The 23545-nt window shown below is 40.9% G+C and overlaps 1 long non-coding RNA gene across 1 annotated transcript in view; it reads left to right on the top strand.

The window, feature by feature from the left end:
• The first annotated feature begins 611 nt into the window (after nucleotides 1–611).
• Nucleotides 612–23545, top strand: part of LOC120519512 — a 29276-nt gene continuing 6342 nt past the window's right edge. The window contains exons 1-4 of the long non-coding RNA XR_005631561.1: nucleotides 612–635; nucleotides 4162–4188; nucleotides 15795–15878; nucleotides 21172–21242. This is a non-coding gene — a long non-coding RNA (uncharacterized LOC120519512). The remainder of the gene's footprint in view (nucleotides 636–4161; nucleotides 4189–15794; nucleotides 15879–21171; nucleotides 21243–23545) is intronic.

Here is a 23545-nt window from a genome sequence, read left to right as displayed (position 1 = left end):
CGTTCAGTTGACGTCATGGCTTCCTGTCTCCCCAGATATGCGTCCTGTCACCATGATGTCATTAGTATACTTGATAATGGAGCAGTGCTCATTGCTTTGTCTCAGGTCACTTGTGTACAGAGTAAATAGTAAAGGTGATAAATCAAGATTGTAGGTGCTCCTAAAAGAGTGTACACAATGTGTCTGGATAAATATTTTGGAGATTTCCATGGCCCAGAACTTATGGAAGGTCATCTTTAATTGTCTAACAGTATGTATGAGTGTTTTCCCTAAACTAAATGAACATACTGAACCATTGCTAACATTTTGGAAATTTCAGGATTTTCACTGACTCCACCATATTAAAAATGTTCCTTTATATTGCCTTGAGCATAGGAAAGGTGCTATATAAATAAATTGAATTATTATTATCATTTTCATTCTAGATAGTTAGAAGGCAAAGTATCAAATCTGATTTGAATAAGAGAAAGAACTTCCTGATTGGCAAGTTACTTATTGTGATGCAATCCTTAAAATCAATAAAACAGTAAACTAACAGAGACACTTTTGAAGTTACAGTATAACACCTTATAACGCCTTGTTAATTGGTTATTTGTTTTCAATTACAGATAGCGACAAGAGTCCGAAAAATTGTGGTAAGTCACTAAATGATTTTGTTTTGAAAGCTGTTAACATTAAATTCTGTTCATTGTGCTGTGATGAAATCCTGTCTCTGTTAGTAATGCACTGTAAATACTTAAATAGATAAGTCAAACTCCCTGAGTGTGAGGCAATGTGTTAATTTCTAGTACAGCACAGACTATATGAGAAACTAGAAGACCATTCTGAGATTTATCTCCATCAATGCATTGCCAACAACCTGAGCTTAGTCAGTTGTTCAGAGTTAATGGGGTCTGGTTAAAATGTATCTTCCACATGTTGTGATATGTATTTTTTAAATGCAATAATCCCTGACACTTTGCACTGAGGTTGACATGAGTGGGATTTTGTTGGTGGCCACCAGGGGCAGATGCGCTTAAGACCCATCCTCAGTTGTGATTCTCAGCATCCCTGGGGGTTTTGGCTTTTAAATCACAAGACATCTTCAGCCAAAGCAGGCCTACCACAGGTTGATTAGACCTGGGTTTGAGTCTAAGGGCATACAATTTTTCTTGTAACCCAGATGCTGTCTCGTCTCTTTAAAAACAACCAGTGGTTACACATTTCAGTAGCATCAGAAGTTCCCAATGCGTGTAATGCCTCCTAAAATTACCCATAAAAGGCATTACTGACAAGGCCAGGCCTCCTTTGCATACCTGGAAGACCTCATGCCCAACAAGGCTTAATTCCAGCTACAATGGCCTACAGGCCCAAAAGGAATTATAGCCTTCAAAGGAAACTTAAAAGTCACAAAAATATATCAAAAAAGCCCCACAAGTAGGAGGATAACCATAAACTACAGCTTGTGAAGAGAAGGGCATCAAATATTCTACATAAAAAATATGTATTAACAAAACATAGACAAATACAAGGCTCCTCAGAGCAAACAAGGCAAAAAGGAGTTGCCTAAAAGGCAATTCTAAATAAAAAAAATCATAATAAGAAATCCAGAAACAGAATCTTTACAGCAGAGGAAGTTTATCAGAGAACCAGAAAACCCAACAAAAAATTACAATACTCGCTACTAGATAGAGAAATGCTGAACTGCTGAATCCTGTTTCTAGCTTGAATGCAAAAGCCAGAAGGAGGACTTAGCAAGTATGACATCAGGGTGGTCCTGCCTCCTTTTGGGGAACCACCCATAAAGCACAAGAAACATAAACAAATCTCAACAGAGTGTACATAATTATTCAAAATCAGCAGAAATAATATCATAATAAGAAAAGCACACTTGTTTTGTTATATCTATGTCTTTTGTGAAAGTGTTTATTTGATATCTGGACTTCAGCCTTCACACATTATACACTTCACGTCAGCATTTTGCCAATTATTAGTAGAACATGAAAAAAGTTTCTCTTCTACTTATGTGTTCAGAATTTGTTGCCTAGCATTTCCTGTCATCCAATATTTACACAGATTGTTGTAGACACGTAACACACATGAAATGCATGCATTCCAAATAACAAAATATTATTTACCCTATGCAATTAAAGGCACCTCACAGCAAGATAAACAGACTTTAGCTCTGAGAACTTTGTGTACGGCTAAAGCTGTGTCGGTGGGTGATGGGATAGCAGGCAGCTTGCTGCTTGTGCTGATCGACACATTTGCAAAACAAAGATGCTGATGAAGAGATATGAAGGAATTTAAGGTGGCCCGGCATTACAATTTTTTTTGTAGGCTTCAAGGATTCTATTGTTAAAAGAGCTTACAAATTTGCATTTTTCTAAAAAAATATGAGATGACAGTAGGAATGGAAACTTTCCAATAGTTTGAAAATCACCCCTCTATAAAATACACTCATTCTTAATCTATTAAAAGATTGCTCTTACTTAAGCCAAAATTGTAGACATGGTGTCTGAGCAAATGTTTTGAAAATGTCCTCTGCTCTGTAATTATTGAAAATAAAAAAATAAGTAATTGGGATCAGAGTCATCTTTAATAATCTAAAGCATTTATAAGTGTTGTCCTTAAGTAAATGAATATTCTAAACCATCCCTAACATTTTGGATATTTCAGGATTTTACGTGATTCCACTATATTAAATCTTTTTTTTCTTCTTTCTAAATAGTTAGAGGGTATGGTATCAAATGTTATTTGAATAAGACAAAGAATTTATTGATGTGCAATGAATTCATTGTGATACAGTCTTTAAAATCAGTAAAACAGTGAAGTATTGAAGAAGTTACAGCATAAACACCTTATAAATCATATAAATTAGTTGTTTTTTTTTTTCATTTACAGAAAATAACATGTCTCAGAATAATCATGGAAAGTAACTAATTCATGTTGTTTTGAAAACTGTTAACATTAAATTCTGTTCATTGTGCTTTAATGGAGTCCACGCTCTGTTAGTGCACTTTAAATACTTAAATAAATGACAAATCTCGTGAGTATTAGGCAATCTGTTCATTTCTGGGATGAAATGCAGACCAACCTTAATTTGTTTGTGCTTGTGACACATTCCTTTACTCATCGGATCCCGCTCATTGCAAAGCCTCATTCTCTCATTGATAATCATTCACAAAAGAAAAAAAATATTTCAACATAGCAGATTTAGAGGAGATGTCTTCCATGACGCTGGTTGTGGTACATACCTTGTATGCATGTAAATTGTTGCATTATACCATTAAGTTGATGTTTGAATGCACAAAGGACAAATGTCTGATCGATGAGGATGTTATGGTGGTAGAATTACAGTCACTAGAGCCCTTCAACTGTCCCCATGTGCACACACGTGACAAATGTTATGTAGGATAGCTGCTAAATATTTAAATTCAGTCACTATTTCTACCTTCTCCTGCTGAACAATGATAGGCAGGTAGGTAGATTTATGTCTTTAAAAGTCAAATCTCATTTCTTTGGTCGTTTGGACATTCAGAGTAAAATGGTGCTGATTAAACTGTTTACTAAATGGTCCGTTCAGTTGAAGTCATGGCTTCCTTCCTCCCCAGATATGCGTCCTGTCACCATGATGTCATTAGTATACTTGATAATGGAGCAGTGCTCATTGCTTTGTCTCAGGTCACTTGTGTACAGAGTAAAAACAAAAGGTGATAAATCAAGATTGTAGGTGCTCCTAAAAGAGTGTACACAATGTGTCTGGATAAATATTTTGGGGATTTCCATGGCTCAGAACTTATGGAAGGTCATCTTTGTCTAATAGTATTTATGAGTGTTTTCCTAAACTTACTGAACATACTGAACCATTGCTAACATTTTGGAAAATTCAGGATTTTCACTGACTCCACCATATTAAAAATGTTCCTTTATATTGCCTTGAGCATAGGAAAGGTGCTATATAAATAAATTGAATTATTATTATCATTTTCATTCTAGATAGTTAGAAGGCAAAGTATCAAATCTGATTTGAATAAGAGAAAGAACTTCCTGATTGGCAAGTTACTTATTGTGATGCAATCCTTAAAATCAATAAAACAGTAAACTAACAGAGACACTTTTGAAGTTACAGTATAACACCTTATAACGCCTTTTTAATTGGTTATTTGTTTTCAATTACAGATATCGGCAAGAATCAGAAAAATCTTGGTAAGTCACTAAATGATGTTGTTTTGAAAGCTGTTAACATTAAATTCTGTTCATTGTGCTGTGATGGAGTCCTGGCTCTGTTAGTAATGCACTGTAAATAGTGATGAGCGAGCATGCTCGGCCGAACATGTGTTGGCTTGGAGTATGGCGCTACTCGAACGACCACCACATGTGCTCGTGCGCCATGCTCGAAGTCTCCGCCTGCACGCTTTGTGGGTTGGAGACAGCCAATCAAGGGGCAGGTAGCTGCCTCACTGTAATGCCAGTAGCCATGTCAGGTGCTGGCATTACAGTGATTGGCTGGCCGGAACACGTCATCGGGTGCTACATAGCACCTGATGCCACGTGTTCGCCAGACAGAGACAGGAAGAGACGCTGATAGGCAGGGACAGATTAGTGTGCACAGACTTTCACAGCTCTCACATTCAGCAAAGACCCAAAAGTCCTTTTAAGGACTCTATTGTATGTTTGACAGTCTGTATTTTAGACTACATTCATCTGGGCACAATATACTGTGCATGTTCTGGACTTTTTTGGGACATATACAGTCGGACATTAATATGAAGAAGGTGAGCAATAAGGGACAGGGAAGTGGGCGTGATGCTGATGGTGCACGCAGAGGCCATGGCCCTGGGCACAAAGAAACTGTGCCTGCTGCCAGTGCACCAGAAAAAAAAACACTGTACCCAGCTTCATGTCCAAGTTAGCTGGGCGGCGCAGGACAACACTGTCCAAGTCGGGCCAGTGCGAACAGTTGGTCAGTTGGATTGCTGAAGATAATGGTTCCAGTCGCTTAAGCAACACCTCTCTTCCGCCAGGTCCAGTCTCTGTAACCAAGAGCCTGGTCAACAAAATCCTCACTCTGATCATCCTTCCTCCCACCATGTAGAGGCTTGCCAAACGAGTGATCCCACACTCGGATATTCTGAGGAGCTCTTTACAGCGCCACAATTAGATTTGGCCCTCTCACCCAGCACGCTGGAGGAGGGACCTGAGATGTTGTGCCCTGATTCCCAATGTCTTGAGCCTTCACAGTCGCAAGAAGATGACGGTGGTGATGGGCAATCATTCGTTCACGAAGTGGATGATGATGAGACACAGTTGCCAAACACTCAGGTTATGTTTAGGTCAAGTCAGGAGGATGAGCAGAGTGAGGAAGTGGAAGAGGAGGTGGTGTACGATGAGGTCACTGACCCAACATGGGAAGGTGAAAAGACGAGCAAGGACAGCAGTACAGAGGGGGAGGGTTCCGCAGCACCGCAACAGGCAGGAAGAGGCAGTGGTGTTGCAAAAGGGAGAAGTCGGGCCACACCAAACAGGCCTGCAACCGTGACACCGAGCACCCCATGCGGAAATCTACCTTGCCAAGGGGTAGGTGTTCCACAGTATGGCGTTTTTTTAAGGAATGTGCAGACGACAAAAGAGTGGTAGTTTGCAACCTGTGCAGTACCAAAATGAGCCGGGGTGTGAACACTAGCAACCTCACCACCACCAGCATGATCCGCCACATGGCATCCAAGCACCCTAATAAGTGGGCCAAACGCCTGGGTCCACAATCTGTATCTGCGGGTCACACCACTGCCTCCTCCTCCCTTGTGTTACGCACTATTGGCCAATCCCCTGTCAAAGACGCTGTCCCGATGCCCTGCTCCCTGCACCTGCACATCAACCAGCAGGATCTACATCCACTTCCCTGTCCCAGCGCAGGCCCGAATGTCGATAAAACAGGCATTTGAACGCAGCGCAAATACCCACCAACAGGCCATAGCCCTAAATGCGCAACTTTCAAAATTACTGGCCCTTGAAATGTTGCCATTTAGGCTTGTGGACACTGAGGCCTTCCGCAGCCTGATGTCGGCGGCCGTCCCTCGGTACGCAGTCCCCAGCCACCACTATTTTTCACAGTGTGCCGTGCCCGCTTTACACCAGCATGTGTTCCAGAACATCACCCGTGCCCTGACCAACGCAGTAACTGTGAAGGTCTACCTCACCACGGGCACATGGACAAGTGCTGGTGGCCAGGGATGCTACATTTCCCTGACCGCACACTGGGTGAATGTTGTGAAGGCCGGAAATGAGTCGTACCTGGGATGGCACAGGTGCTACCCACGCCCAGGATTGCGGGCCCTACGTCCATCAGGGTCTCCGCCAGCAGCTATGCTACTGGCTCCAACCTCCACTTCTCCTCCGCCACCTCCTCCTCCACTTCCACCTCAAACAGCAGTCAGCCATCAGTCACTAGCTGGAAGCAGTGTAGCACTGCTGTGGGGAAGCGCCAACAGGCCGTGCTGAAGCTGATCTGCTTGGGGGACAAACAGCACACCGCCGCAGAGCTGTGGCAGGGTATAAGGGACCAGACCGAGCTGTGGCTCTCGCCACTCAACCTACAACCAGGCATGGTTGTGTCTGACAATGGCCGTAACTTGGTGGCGGCTTTGGAGCTCGGCAACCTGACACACATTCCATGCCTAGCCCATGTTTTAAACTTAGTTGTTCAGCGGTTTATCAAAACCTACCCCAATTTGCAAGAGCTACTAGTGAAGGGCGCCGCTTGTGTGCCCATTTCAGAAAGTCGTCCACAGCTTCAGCCGGTCTATCAACCCTGCAGCAGCGCTTGCAGCTTCGAGCTCACGACTGTTGTGTGACCTGAGCACGCGCTGGAACTCTACGTTCTACATGTTGGCCAGGCTTTGTGAGCAGCAGAGGGCAATTGTGGAATACCAGCTGCAACATGGTCGTCGCCTTTCCAGTCAACTGCCACTATTCACAAGCGAGGAGTGGGCATTGATGTCTAGACCTATGTGAAATTTTAAAAACTTTGATGAATCTACAAAGATGGTTAATGGTGATAACGCTATCATCAGTGTAACCATCCCACTGCTGTGTCTACTTAAACGATCACTGCTCACAATTAAGGAGGACGCTCTGAATGTGGCAGACGAGGTAATGGGGGAGGAGATGACACAGGGTGATAGCGAGACCACCCACAGTTTGGCTTCACAGCGCGACTTGGACCATGAAGAGGAGGAGGAGGAGGAGGAGCTGCTGGAGACTATTGCCTCTGCTACAGAGGGTAGTAGTACTCATGTAACTTTAATTACATCTGTTCAGTGTGGATGGGAAGAGGAGGAGGAGGAGAAGGAGATGGAGAGTCATCCAGATGTCGACATCGACGTCTTGCCTGTTGGTACTCTGGCACACATGGCTGACTTCATGTTAGGCTGCCTTTCCCGTGACCTCGCTATAATGTATTTTACATAACACGGATTACTGGGTGTTCACCCTTCTCGACCCCGCTACAAAGAGAACTTCTCATCTCTCATTCCTGTGGCGGAGAGGATGAGTAAAATGGTGCAATACCAGAAGGTACTTGTGGAGAGATTGCTCCAAAGTTTTCCGTCTGACAACGCGGCCGACACAGTCCGTACTTCCTTAGGCAACTGAGGAAGGGAGACAAGGGGAACACACAGCAGTTTCAACAAAGGTAGGGCAACACTATCCAAGGCATGGGACACTTTCATGACACCCCGCCAGCAACCTCACCCTGAAGCGCGGCCTAGTGATACAAGGAGGGAAAAGTTTTGGAAGATGGTGAAGGACTACATAGCAGACCGTGTCAGTGTCTTAAATGATCCCTCAGTGCCGTACAGCTACTGGGTGTCCAAGCTGGACACGTGGCACGAACTTGCGCTCTACGCCATGGAGGTGCTGGCCTGCCCTGCCGCCAGCGCTTTATCTGAGCGATGTATTTAGTGCTGCTGGTGGCATTATAACAGATAAGCGTATCCGCTTGTCCACTGGCAATGCTGACAGGTTGACTTGAAATGAACAAGACCTGGATTGCTCCTGATTTCTCAACTCCACCACAGGAGAGCTGAGCTGATAAAGGCAATTTCAAAATATCTTTTTAATGGACTTTAAAATGCACCACACAAGGTATGTGGTTGACTCTTGTTTTCTCCTCCTCCTCCTCATCCAGAGTGTATATATTCCCTGCACTCTAATTTTTTAATAGGGTCAGCTCAAGTGCAGGCCCTCAACTCAAATTTTTTTATAGGGTGCGCTGAACAGTGTGCAATCGCATCTAATGTTTTAGAGCATCAGCTCACCATCAGGCACTCACATACAATGTTTTAGAGTGTCAGCTCACCTGCAGGCACTGGCATATAATGTTTTAGAGCGTCATTTTTCCTGTAAAATTGATTTTTTTGGGGTGTTTTGGACGTGTTTTTGTCAGTCTGTAAAAGTGGCATACAACTCGGACAAACTGGTTCCCAGCAACGACTTGATTCCAAGATGCATCCAGACATCGTCCCAAGCCGTTCCCGGTCCATTTGGGTGGTGTTTCTGTCACTTTCTGACCTTTTCCAAAGGAAAAAGCGGGGAGGGTGCCTGGTTGTCTCCCATTGACTTACGTTATACTTGGGTGCTCGGTAGAGCACACGAACATCGCGATGTGTTCGGACCGAACACCCAAACACTTTGGTGCTCATTCATCACTAACTGTAAACATTTAAATAGATAGTCAGACTCCCTGAGTGTGAGGCAATGTGTTAATTTCTGGGACAGCACAGACTATATGAGAAACTAGAAGACCATTCTGAGATTTATCTCCATCAATGCATTGCCAACAACCTGAGCTTAGTCAGTTGTTCAGAGTTAATGGGGTCTGGTTAAAATGTATCTTCCACATGTTGTGATATGTATTTTTTAAATGCAATAATCCCTGACACTTTGCACTGAGGTTGACATGAGTGGGATTTTGTTGGTGGCCACTAGGTGTAGATGCCCTTAAGACCCATCTTCAGTTGTGATTCTCAGCATCCCTGGGGGTTTTGGCCTTTTAATCACAAGATATCTTCAGCCAAAGCAGGCCTACCACAGGTTGATTAGACCTGGGTTTGAGTCTAAGGGCATACAATTTTTCTTGTAACCCAGATGCTGTCTCATCTCTTTAAAAACAAGCAGTGGTTACTCATTTCAGTAGCGTCAGAAGTTCCCAATGCGTGTAATGCCTCCTAAAATTACCCATAAAAGGCATTACTGACAAGGCCAGGCCTCCTTTGCATACCTGGAAGACCTCATGCCCAACAAGGCTTAATTCCAGCTATAATGGCCTACAGGCCCAAAAGGAATTATAGCCTTCAAAGGAAACTTAAAAGTCACAAAAATATATCAAAAAAGCCCCACAAGTAGGAGGATAACCATAAACTACAGCTTGTGAAGAGAAGGGCATCAAATATTCTACATAAAAATATGTATTAACAAAACATAGACAAATACAAGGCAAGGTTCCTCAGAGCAAACAAGGCAAAAAGGAGTTGCCTAAAGGCAATTCTAAATAAAAAAATAATAAGAAGAAATCCAGTAACAGAATCTTTACAGCAGAGGAAGTTAATCAGAGAACTAGAAAATCCAACAAAAAAGTTCAACACTCACTACTAGATAGAGAAATGCTGAACTACTGAATCCTGTTTCTAGCTTGAATGCACAAACCAGAAGGAGGACTTAGCAAGTATGACATCAGGGTGGTCCTGCCTCCTTTTGGGGAACCACCCATAAAGCACAAGAAACATAAACAAATCTCAACAGAGTGTACATAATTATTCAAAATCAGCAGAAATAATATCATAATAAGAAAAGCACACTTGTTTTGTTATATCTATGTCTTTTGTGAAAGTGTTTATTTGATATCTGGACTTCAGCCTTCACACATTATACACTTCATGTCAGCATTTTTTCAATTATCAGTAGAAAATGAAAAAAGTTTCTCTTCTACTTATGTGTTCAGCATTTGTTGCCTAGCATTTCCTGTCATCCAACATTTACACAGATTGTTGTAGACACGTAACACACATGAAATGCATGCATTCCAAATAACAATATTATTTACCCTATGCAATTAAAGGCACCTCACACCAAGATAAACAGACTTTAGCTCTGAGAACTTTGTGTACGGCTAAAGCTGTGTCGGTGGGTGATGGGATAGCAGGCAGCTTGCTGCTTGTGCTGATCGACACATTTGCAAAACAAAGATGCTGATGAAGAGATATGAAATCACCCCTCTATAAAATACACTCATTCTTAATCTATTAGAAGATTGCTCTTACTTAAGCCAAAATTGTAGACATGGTGTCTGAGCAAATGTTTTGAAAATGTCCTCTGTTCAGTAATTATTGAAAATAAAAAAATAAATAATTGGGATCAGAGTCATCTTTAATTATCTAACAGCATTTATGAGTGTTGTCCTTAAGTAAATGAATATTCTGAACCATCCCTAACTTTTTGGATATTTCAGGATTTTAAGTGAGTCCACTATATTAAATCTTTTTCTTCTTTCTAGATAGTTAGAGGGTATGGTATCAAATGTTATTTGAATAAGACAAAGAACTTATTGATTTGCAATGAATTCATTGTGATGCAGTCCTTAAAATCAATAAAACAGTGAACTATTGAAGAAGTTACAGCATAACACCTTATAAATCATATAAATTAGTTTTTTATTCATTTACAGAAAATAACATGTCTCGGAATAATCATGGAAAGTAACTAATTCATGTTGTTTTGAAAACCATTAACATTAAATTCTGTTCATTGTGCTCTAATGGAGTCCACGCTCTGTTAGTGCACTTTAAATACTTAAATAGATGACAAATCTCGTAAGCATTAGGCAATATGTTCATTTCTGGGACAATACAGACCATTTGAAAGACTAGGGGCCTCATGTATAATGGCGTGTGTAGAATTCACACTAAAACATGGCATACGACAAAAGTGGAAATTTGCGTATGCACAAAAAAATCCAGTAAAAACTGTGTACGCCAAGTTCCTGCACTTCCCCTTTATAAATCCCAATGAACGTGAAATTTAACACACGTGCATGCACCTACAGCCCCACCCTGACTCCTTCCAGAATTTTGCATATTTAAATATGCAAATAAATATAAACAGCCCCTTTCGTTCAGTGTTTTGTTAAAAGACAATGGCAAAAGAACACATAAAAAAGAAAAAATTCAGAGAATGCGAAGTGGAGGCAAGGAAACACTTACTATTTTTTGGTTTAAGCAGTGGTATAAGCAACAAAAGGAAGTTATGGAATGATACAGAATGGTGGAGACACTTGAAAGTTCAAGTTCAGAAAGTCACATAATGCCTGAAATAAAAAAGAAGTTGTCAGATATCACAGTCAATGTGAAAAGGCAAGTCGCTGCCAACCGTCTATTTATTCTCTTTCAAAAAAAATGGAAAAGCCGTTGGTCCAGATGACATACCTGTGGAAGCATGGAGGTGTTTAGGAGAGATGGCAGTGGGGTTTGTAACCAGATTGTTTAATGGAATCTTGGAAAGTGAAAGGATGCCTGACGAGTGTAGAAGAAGTGTACTGGTGCCGATATTTAAGAATAAGTGGGATGTGCAGAGCTGTAGTAACTACTGGGGGATAAAATTGATGAGCCACAGCATGAAGTTATGGGAAAGAGTAGGGGAAGTTAGGTTAAGAAGTGAGGTGATGATTAGTGAGCAGCAGTACGGTTTCATGCCAAGAAAGAGCACCACAGATGCGATGTTTGCTCTGAGGGCGTTAATGGAGAAGTTTAGAGAAGGCCAGCAGGAGTTGCATTGCATTTTTGTGCACCTGGATATGACAGGGTGCCTCGAGAGGAGCTGAGGTATTGTATGAGGAAGTCAGGAGTGGCAGTGAAGTATGTCAGAGTTGTACAGGATATGTACGAGGGAAGTGTGACAGTGGTGAGGTCTGCAGTAGGAGTGATGAAAGTAGGATTACATTAGGGATCGGCTCTGAGCTCTTTCTTAATCACAATGGTGATGGACAGGTTGACAGACGAGATTAGACAGGAGTCACCATGGACTGTGATGTTTGCTGATTACATTGTGATCAGTAGTGAGAGTAGGGAGCAGGTTGAGGAGACCCTGGAGAGGTGGAGATATGCTCTAGAGAGGAGAGGAATGAAGGTCAGTAGGAACAAGACAGAATACATGTGTGTGAATGAGAGGGAGGTCAGTGGAATGGTGAGGATGAGGGAGTAGAGTTGGCGAAGGTGGAGGAGTTTAAACACTTGGGATAAACAGTACAGAGTAATGGGGATTGTGGAAGAGAGGTGAAGAAGAGAGTGCAGGCAGGGTGGAGTGGGGGGAGAAGAGTGTCAGGAGTGATTTGTGACAGACGGGTATCAGCAAGAGTGAATGGGAAGGTCTACAGGACAGTAGTGAGACCAGCTATGTTATATGGGCTGGAGACGGTGGCACTGACCAGAAAGCAGGAGACACAACTGGAGGTGACAGAGTTAAAGATGCTAAGATTTGCATTGGGTGTGATGAGGATGGATAGGATTAGAAATGAGGACATTAGAGGGTCTGCTCAGGTTGGATGGTTGGGAAACAAAGTAAGAGAGGCGAGATTGCATTGGTTTGGACATGTGCAGAGGAGAGATGCTGGGTATATTGGGAGAATGATGCTAAGGATAGAGCTGCCAGAGAAGAGAAAAAGAGGAAGGCCTAAGCGAAGGTTTATGGATGTGGTGAGAGAGGACATGCAGATGATGGGTGTAAAAAAACAAGATGCAGAGGACAGAAAGATATGGAAGAAGATGATCCTCTGTGGTGACCCCTAACAAGAGCAGCCGAAAGAAGTAGAAGACAACATTACCTGTGAGGTGGTCAGATGGTGATGATGCTGCTGTGCCCAGCATATCTTTGGGTGCTGGCTGCACACACACTTCTGCCTTGGAAACCATTGTGCGACCATCTGGCTTTGTGCTGACGGATGCTGTTCTGAGTCACAAAATGCAATAGTGGATGCTGTAAGAGATGTGGCCAATGAACTAAGGAATATAAGTGCTGTAGTATGTGATGATATTGACCACAAATTAATGGAACTGGTTAAAAAATCAATGCCATATCTGATTACCTGTTTCTACATTTTACTCATTACATTCAAACAATGTTATAACGCTGTCTGATTTGGCTGATCATTTGTTGCGTTAGGTTTGGGTCCATCATACCACATCTCTTTAGATACTGGCAAACCATGATTGTTTGACACTTTATGAGGCATGCTACATGCTGGCACAATGCGACACAAATCAGTGGACTATAGAGCAGCACATTATTAGAGTGGAAATGATATCTAATTACATACTGTAAGCAAATTCATACTCTGAAGATGTCTTTATAGTGTAGCGTCAGCGCTGAGTGCCACACAGGATCAATTCTCTACTCTTTACTTGGCTCTTTCAGGTGACTCGCTATCTTTTAAAGGACTACTTGCCTTTGCCACTCTAGTTGGAAAAAGCAGCTACGACTGTGCAGAGGTGCCATTTTTATAGGTTCTCCAGCTATATATGATGTAATGCCAGCTCATTCTTTTGATGATTCATCCCTAGCTAATGTAACTTGTCCAGCACCGTTGCAATAGCAATGTGCGATTGACCGCTTCGATTACATTTGGAAAATCGGACATTGCTGCGAATTGCACTTTGATGTTTGTCAGTTCAACCACAGTGTAAGGAAATCTTATATATCTTGATGACAAGTGGATAATGCCATACCATGCAGCTGGCATGGTGCGACTCAGTGATGTTTGTGAAATACCCAATCGGTCAGCAAGTTCACATTGAAAAGCTCCTGTGGCTAAAACCCAAGGGTGGACAGAACTTGCAAAAGAGCAGGTAGAGCACAGCTGCCGCCAGTTCAGCATACAACTCTAAGAGGAGAGCACTTGGAAATTGAAATCGACTTAGAAACCATTCATCATCATCTTTCATTTGAGATGTCTTCTAACAACTCTAAAGCAGCTATAGTACTTGGAATAGCTTGGTCTTTCTGTACACCATTATATTGTTACAGAATGACTACAATCGAGTGAATTAAATTTGTAAACGATATGCTATTAATTTTGGTGTATTTGATACAGCCCGCATCATGGATGCGAATATGAAAAAAGGGAGACATCACAGAAACAGGAGCACTGCTTTGATTCTGGGTGCTGCCAGTTTACAAAAATAAGCAGAAACTTGCAAACACATGGTGTGAGGCTGCCGTGAAAATATGCATGGCTTCATACCAAGTTTATTTTTAAACATCTCAAAGTGTGTCTAGAAACAAGCATACACAACATTTTTCTGCATACACATCGTTTATACATGAGTACCTAGAAGTCCATTATGAATTTTATCTCCATCAGACTTCTCAAAGCATCCCAGGTAATCTGAACTTAATTGGTTGCTCACAGTTAATAGTGTCTAGTTGAAATTTATCCTGCATGTGTTGTGATATGGAGTTCCAAACGCAGCAAAATGGGTGTGAGGCTTCCTAAAATAATCCACAAAGGGCATTAGTGGCCAAACCAGGCCTCCTATACTTGCCTAGAAGACTTTACTTCAACAAGGCTTAATCCCAGCTCCAATGGAATGCCTTATGCCTTGCAGGCCCTAAAGGAATTGTAGCCTTCAAAAGAATAATTTTGAATTAAAGGGTATTAAATGATCTTTTTAAAAAATGTGTGTTAACAAAACATACAAAAACATATAAAAGGCTTCTCAGAGGCAAAAGGGAGCTGCCTTAAAAGTCATTCTTATTAAACAAAGTCCCAATGTGAAATCAGAATTGGAGAACCAGTAAATCCCACAACAGATAAAAACACTCACAACTCCATAGTTAACAAAATGCCTGACTGTTGAATTCTGCTTCTGACTGGAATATAAAGCCAGAAGGAGGACCCAGCAGCTATGACATCTGGGTGGCCCTGCCTCCTGGAGAGTCACCCATAAAGTACAAGGAATATAAGCAAATCTCAAGAAACAGTACATAACCAACAATAAACAAAATCAACAGAAATAATATAAAAAATAATAGTATAAAAATATACAAAATATATAAATATAAGAAAAATAATTATTTAAATGAGGACTGATTGAGATCATTTTTGTTAGCTAGAATGTCAAAAGGGGGGTGGGTGGTCTCATGGCCTCAGAACCCCTGCATATTTAATTTTTTTCTCCACCCATCTGGACTCTTTTTTTTGTTTTTGCTGTTCTCCCTGGCCATCGGACCTTACTTTTATTCTATGTTAATTAGTGTTCCCTAATTCTATTTTCTTATTTATTTTGTCTTATTTCTCTTTATTCATTATCTAAAGAACTTTGAGCCACAGCATTTTCATGAAAATGTGCTATATAAATAAATGTTCTTGTTGTTAAAAGGAACAAAAACAACCAAAACACACAAGAATATGAACTGTTACATAACAAGTGTGTCCCACAATATACAATTGCTGCTTTCTAATTATCTTACATGGACAATTCAGGATTAGGAGGTTGCCAGTGTTCCTCAGACTGGATGGCAGACTGTTGGTCACAGAGGACATCAGTAAATGCAAAAACCATATATAAGAATGAAAAATGGATCCCATCAGTCATTATATTATTCTCTGCTGTGCCCTACTATAATTGTTAAATGTCTTCTAAGTTTGTATGACCCAAATTTCAAACTGAACAAATATTTATTATTATTATTATTATTATTATTATTATTATTATTATTATTATTATTATTATTATTAAAGTAAGGGAATTTCCAATTGCTTACAGGTGGTGAAGGAAACTTTGTGATCTGGCAGCTCATCTTTCTTGCTTTATCACTGTCCCTCAACCTTTTTCTCTTTCTGTGGTTAGGTAAGTATCATGTTGTCTTCTTTTAATAAAGATCACATTGTAATGGTAGATCTGTTCAAAGGCATGTGCAATGGTTCATAGAGCCTTCAACCTCTGCCTCTTTTATGCTACCTGTCAAAGCTACCGTGGCTGTGGGTATTATTTTAATTTTGTTTCTTAATTTACAGAATGTTCTTGATGTTAATGGTTGTTTGATTCTGTTGAATAACTTCTTCCATCTTTCATTGTGCTGTTAGAAAGTCCTGCTTACTTATGTTAATCAGAAGTTTTGTAGATGGCAACACTCAGGCCCTAAGCATTTCTTCTCTAGTATTATTTTCAAAAAAGGTAAACCCATGCTAGTATAAATGGTTCATACAGTATAATGGATCAGGATTAGTAAAGGGGAATTAAAAGATACAGATAGTGAAATAGTGGATGCTCTAAGTTTTCATTTTTCTGAGGTCTTCACAATTGAGCAAGTGGATAACCTCAGAGCAGTAACAGGGACTACTAAGGAGGTACTGAGGGATTTGGAAATTGTAGAGGGAGAAGTGCTGCTCAGATTAAATAAGATGAAATCAAACAAATCACCAGGACCAGATAATATTTATCCTCGTGTTCTTAAGGAGGCTAGTGAGTACAGATAGAAACCCTTGACACATATTTTTAGGAAGTCACTGCACACTGGAGAGATTCTGAAGGACTGGAAAATGTCAAATATCATCCCATTATATAAAAGGGGTGAATGGGCAGATCCAAGCAACTATAGGCCAGTAAGCTTAACATGCATCACAGGAAAATTAATGGAAGGAATTATTAAGGATAAGATTGAGCAACACATGGCAAGGACAGGAGTTATTAGGAACAGTCAGCATGGGGTCAGAAGAGGGAGGTCGTGTTTTACTAACATGCTGGAATTCTATGAGGAGGCAACAAAAGGATACGATCAAAGTGGAGCAGATGATATTATTGATCTGGACTTTTAGAAAGCATTTGATAAGGTGCCACATGAGAGGTTGGGCATCAAATTAAAAGAAGTGGCAGTTCGGGTGATGTTTTTAGATGGGTGCAGAACTGGCTCAGACACAGGAAGCAGAAGGTGATGGTGCGAGGAACCTCATCAGAACTGGCCGATGTTAAGAGTGATGACCAGCGGGAGGCAGGGCTGGGGCCGCTGCTATTTTTAATATCTATAAATGATTTAGATAGGAATATAAGTAACAAGCTGGTTAAGTTTGCAGATGATATCAAGATAAGTGGACTAGCAGATAATTTGGAACCCGTTATATCATTACAGAAGGACTTGGACAGCAGACAGGCTTGGGCAGATTTGTGACAGCAGATGAAATTTTATGTCAGTAAATGCAAAGAATTACACATAGGAAGTAAAAATGTTAGGTATGAATACACAATGTCGGTAGGAAAATCAAGAGTAAACTTTATGAGGATTTAGTAGTCATAGTGGACTCTAAGCTGTCGACTGCCCGACAGTGTTCAGAAGCCATTAAGAAGGCTAACAGATTGTCAGGTTATATAGCGCCTTGATATGTGGAGTACAAGTCACAGGAGGTTCTGCTCAGTCTTTATAACACACTGGTGAGGCCTCATCTGGAGTACTGTGTGCAGTTTTGGTCTCCAGGCTACAAAAAGGACATAACAGCACTAGAAGAGGTCAGGAGAAGAGCGACTAGGCTGATTCAGGACTACAGGGGTTAAGTTATGAGGAAAGATTAGAAGAGCTGAGCCTTTACAGTTTAAGACAAAGAAGATTAAGAGGTGACATGAGTGAAGAGTTTATAATTATGAAGGGAATTAGTCCAGTGGACCGAGACTGTTATTTTAAAATGAGTTCATCAAGAACATGGGGACACAGTTGGAAACTTGTTAAGGGTAAATTTCACACAAATATTAGGACGTTTTTCTTTACACAAAGAACAGTAGACACCTGGAATAAGCAACCAAATAGTGTGGTGGACAGTAAGACGTTAGGCACTTTCAAAACTCGACTTGATGTTTCTCACCTAGATTTTTCTAATGTTCTAATGGATTTAGAAAGTAAACTCTCCCCTTCACGTTTTTCACACTTTGTTATGTTGCAGCTTTTGTACTAAAATCAATTAAATTGATTTTACCTAATAACAACTAATACCCCAAAATGACAAAACAAGAACAGGGTTTAGACATACTTGCAATTAAAAACATAAATAAATAGCTTTTGCTGCTATGACCCTTGAAATATGGCTCAAATGCATCCCATTGATCATATCTGAGATATTTCTGCACCTGTGCTTACTTCAGTTGATTGCACATAATCAGGAAGGGCACACCTGTCTATAGACGGTACACCACATGAGCAAACACCAAGCCATGATATCAAAGGAATTGCCTGTAGAGCCTAGAGACTGGAGTGTGTTGAGGCAATGGCCTTAAAATCCTGCAGCACTGAAGGTTAGAAAAAAGCACAGTGGTTTCCATAGTCCTTAATTGAAGGAAGTCTGGAATAACATTGACTCTTCTTAAATATGGCTGCCTGGTCAACCTGAGCAGAAGAGTTAGAAGGACTTTGGTAAGAGAGATGACCAAGAATATGATGGTCACTCTGGCTGAGCACTAAAGAACATGTGTAGAGATCTCTGCAACACTCCACAAATCTGTTCTTTTTGGTAGAGTTGCCAGATAGAAGCATCTTCTTTGTAAACTAGTTTCCAAAAATGAACATAAGGAACTTGCTGACTGTGAGAAGCAATATTCTCTGGTCTGATGAAACCAAGACTAAAATCATGTTTGGAGGAGACCAGTCACCACTCACCACCTGTGAACTACCATTCCAAAGATGAAGCATGGTGGTAGCAGCATCATGCTGCAGCGTTGTTCTCACAGGGACTGGGAGACTAGACATAGTTGGAGTAAAGCTGAGGAGAGCAAAATAAAGAGATATCCGTAATGATGACCTGCTAAAGAGAGCTTAAGACATAACACTGAACTGAAGTTTCACCTTCAATGGCCCAAAGTCCAACCAGAGTCCAGACATGAACACAATTAAAATGTCTGATTAGCTGTTAGTGTCTGTTTCCATGCAACTTGATAGGGCTTGAGAGGATATGAAGAAAAGAATGGCAGAAAATGGCCAAATCAAGGTGTGTGAAGCTTGTTGTGTCATACCCAAGAAGACTACGGGCTGTGCATATTAAAAGTACAGGAGGGATCATAATCATTTAAAGCTATTATTAATTTAAATTCATGTATTGATTTGAAATTATTAACAACTTGCAGCATTAACATATAATGATAGTTTAATCATAATTTTTAAACTAATGTTTAATAATTATGTTTTAAATTCATGCAACACTAAGCACCAGAGCATTTTAATGTATCTTTTGGATAAGTGTGCGTGTGAGTAAAACACAACTAACCACTGTTGAGGGTAAAAGTGACATTTCCTGGCTTAACACCAAGACCTTATGGTTACTCAGAAGTTCTCTTTCAATTTCCTCACACATGGGTTTATATATTGTCACGCTTGGGTCACAGATTTTGCACAAAGACACAGGAGGTTGTAGAAAACAGGAATTTTATTCAAACACTGCAAACAAACATTTGTTTCTTTTTCAAGAGCTTAAACGTTCTCCATGACAAGTCAGAGATGACAGTTCCGCTAGGAGCATAGAATATCAGAGAGAGATAAAAGCAAAACAATCAATTCCAAATCTGACAGGCGCTGTACAAGGCTTTTAAGTTAGCTGAGTGCTGCCCGAGAGGTTTATCACGTGTTAAAGCGCAAGTGAGAAGAGTAAGGAGCAATGTGAAGGTAGACTGTGTTTCAGGGGTATTCCCAGGGGCGTCTGTGTCCTCTTGGGGTGCGATCACCCTTCCAGCTTACAATATGTACTCATAAGAACATCTGCAGGACCCTTAACACTTTAAGGATACCTCTGCTGTCCACTAATGGATTGGGCAGCCGCTGCTCCCATGTGGTGCCCAACTCCAGGCAAGAATTTAATGGGGTGACATCTCAGCCAGATAAGTGCACCCAGCTGGGATGTATATTGCCTTTTAATTCCTTCTACTGTCTCATTCTTTTTCTTCTTCGTTTTCCCAACACTTTTCGAAATTTCATGTGGGGTCGTCACATTGGACCAGCCTCCACTACTCTCATAAATTGTGTACTTCCTTCAACCTGCTCTTCCTTACACCATGCATAATTTTACAATTTGAGCATTTGAATTATATATATATATATATATATATATATATATATATATATATATATATATATATATATATATATATATATATATATATATATATATATATATATATATATATATATATATATAAAGAAATGGGTTCCATTGGAAGATAATCTTCTTCACCAATACAATGGTTCACTTGGGTTAGAAACTAATTTTTGTGAAGTCCTGTGGCTAGTATAGTGTTTTTTCCAGCAGATGGGTAGGCACACAAACAGATTGATTTAAATGAGCTAGTGCTCATGCTCAGTTACATTTACATTACAGAAACTGTGCAGGACCATTGGGTGACGGACGATCCACTTGAAAAGACACTTTGGATCTGAGGAGTGCCTCAGGAAGCGAGTTTTTGGCATCTAACTGACACTCATCTCTATGTTGCAACTCACCCCACAGACAGACCACAGTCACCAGTAACTGAGCCAGATGAAGCTTCATTAGCTCTGGTAGAAGAACCTCTTCTTTTGGATTGTGAGGAAATACATGGATAGGACTGGCAAGTTTTGTTGGGCTGAGTGGCCTGTTCTCATCTACATTGTTCTAATGTTTCAATGTTCAAAAGGTATAATGTAGGTCTTGCTAGCTGTTGTCATGATTTTTCTAACTTTTGGATGTTCTGGAATTCCGTATTTTTTGTGCCACCATTTTGTATTGTTGGGCCCTTTGCAATGTTGCAATGTAACACACATGTAATGTTATCATGTCATACAAGGTGATGTCATCACTATTCCTTTATAAAACATGGTGGTGTTTTAGAATCAGAATAAGTGACCATCCAATAAACATCCCAAACACTTGGTAATGTCCCTGTCAGGCTTTGTTTTGTTTTTAAAGTTTTCATTAAAATTTATTTTTGGGTGCCTTCCATTGATGAAAGGTAAAGCACAAAGATAGAAACTTTGATGAAAGTAGGAATGTGAGTAGAGAAAGTAAAAACAGATGGGTCACCAGAGTGATTAAAATTACATTTGTTGTGGACTATACTTCTTATTGAATCTTTCTTTGAAAAGTTTATTTTGTTGTCCTGAGATAATATAATGTAAACATTTTTATTCCTTTAGCCACTGAAAAGAAATGGTTGCCTTGTGGACGACTAAAGAAAGTTCAAGAGTCACAGCAATCTCATCCTGAGGTATTGACTTCTTCCATTTTTCTATTACGTTTGTTAGCAGTAATGGGATTTGTGGACATTGCACTAATGATTAGCTCAGCATTGTCTTCAGTGCAGCTTAATGACACAAAGGCACACATGACAGATTAATTTATGATTTAGACCCCATTATCTGAGCAAGTCATTTACTGTTCTGTGTTAAAGCTACATTTATTTATTTGCCTGATGCCTTTATCCAAGGCAACTTTAGAACTTCTGAGGTATAACTGGTTCCATTCCTTTTGTATGGGTGAAATGACCTACTCATGGTCACACAGTTTCAGTAGCAGGATTTGAACCCACAACCTCAGGCCTTAGAGTCTAATGCCCTTAACCACTACACCACACATGGAAACAACTAGCCAGAAAACATTGGGCACAAAGCAGGAAGAATCCCTGGACAGGGTGCCAGCCCTTAACCGGTTTAAAAAATGGTAGGATGGAAATAACAACAGTTTCATTCTGTGCCTTGGAATGATGATCACTTTGAAAAGTAGAATTTTGACAAAAATGAAATGTCAGGTCCTAATAAGGCAATATTATGCAATCTGAAAGTAGTCTGTACAACTCTCATTATGGTAGAATGCTTCCACTCAACCTGCCTGACATGTAGATCTTTACTAACAGTCCATACACATTTTTTAAACACCTTTTGGGTTTCTTAGCATGAGATGATATCCATTCATTCGTTCATTTTTTTTAAACTGCCCCATGGCTGTGGGGCAGCCGGAGCCTCTCCCAATAATCATCAAAGGCAGGAACAACATCTGGACCGGGCAGCAGTGTGAACTCACACATACACACACGCAACACTAGTACTCAGTTAACAATGCCTTTTCATCTAACCTGCATGTCTTTAGAATTTTGGAGGAAAAAGAGCACCAAAGATAAACCCTCATGCATACAGAGAAAACATGCAAACTCCACACAGAGAGCACCCTGGACATGAGCCACAGTCCCTTTGTATAATGCTATGTAAAATATATAGGCCAGTTTAAGTGTGGTCAACATTCAAAGAAGCACAGATGCTACGTCTCCATTGCCCCCTCTTAAGAATGCAGCTGGTGGTCAAGAAATGCGCCCATTTACTTGTTTTCCTCCACATCCTGTTTGACATTATCTTTATTAAGGGTAAGTAAGCTTAGGTTGCTCACTACTGAAATCCACATGTGTTTCATTTTCCCTGTGCTGTGAAATGGCCACTACATCACATTTAGAAGTCATTTCAGTCCGGTCCATGGTCTTCCTCATCATCCTGTAATAATCTTTATATATAATTCACTAAGGCAAGACGACCATGGAAAGCACGCCGGAAGGGGTGTGGATTCACTAAGACGCCGACAAGTGAGACACCTATGGCGACGCAGGAAGGAGCCACGCCCACCAACCCAAGACCATTGGATACACGACAACTCGCAGAGCCACGCCCACCAACTCAGACGCGACACACAGAAAAATTTATCATTTATATTCGTCTGTTGTAGAGGCAACATGCAGCTCCGACCCACGCTGACTGTTCATAGAGGCATGTTTCTCGCGGAGGTGAATCGCCATATGCAGCGTGTAAAACAGTTTGCGAGGGGTATCCCATGGGATCCTTAAAACATTTCTTTACAACTGAGGTTAAAACACAATGAAGTAAGCAGTCTTTAAAAACCGAGGTTACGACGCACGAATGTGTGCAGCATTGCACACTGTTTAACATGCTACATACAGCAATTCGCTTCCGTGACAAACATGCGTCTTCTTAGATGCTCCTGCACTTTGTACACACTCACCTCGCTACCTGTGCCTCTGTTTCGTTACCGTCTCACCTGCTTCACCAATGCAGGCCCTGCAACAGTCGAGACGCTCTCTCAGCAGCTGAACTTCTCTGTGCCTGACCGGTTCACACAGAGGCACCACACGGCGTGGCAGGAGTATCTAAGAAGAGGCATGTTTGTCACGGATGTAAATCGCTTTATCCGGTGTGTAAAACAGTTTGTTTGTCACGGATGTGAATCATTGTATGCAGCGTGTTAAATAGTTTCCGAGGGGTTTCCCATGCTCTTAGACTCGGTGGCCGGGTCTCTGTCAGTTGCTCTTGCGACCTGGCACATGACCAGGCAGTGTGTATGCTTCGAGTGCGAGGGTGGACGCAACAGGACCATCTAAGAAAAATCATGTCGCGGCTGTGCATCGCTGAATGCAGTGTGTAAAACAGTTTGTCGCAGATGTTAATCGTTGTATGCGGCGTGTAGAGCAGTTTGCGAGGGATATTCCATGGTCTTACAGTTGGTGGGCGA

Source organism: Polypterus senegalus, chromosome 1 (genome assembly GCF_016835505.1).
Source record: "Polypterus senegalus isolate Bchr_013 chromosome 1, ASM1683550v1, whole genome shotgun sequence".
NCBI lineage: Eukaryota > Metazoa > Chordata > Cladistia > Polypteriformes > Polypteridae > Polypterus > Polypterus senegalus.
The sequence above is the reverse complement of the archived record's forward strand: the minus strand, read 5'-3'. Positions and strand labels throughout refer to the sequence as shown.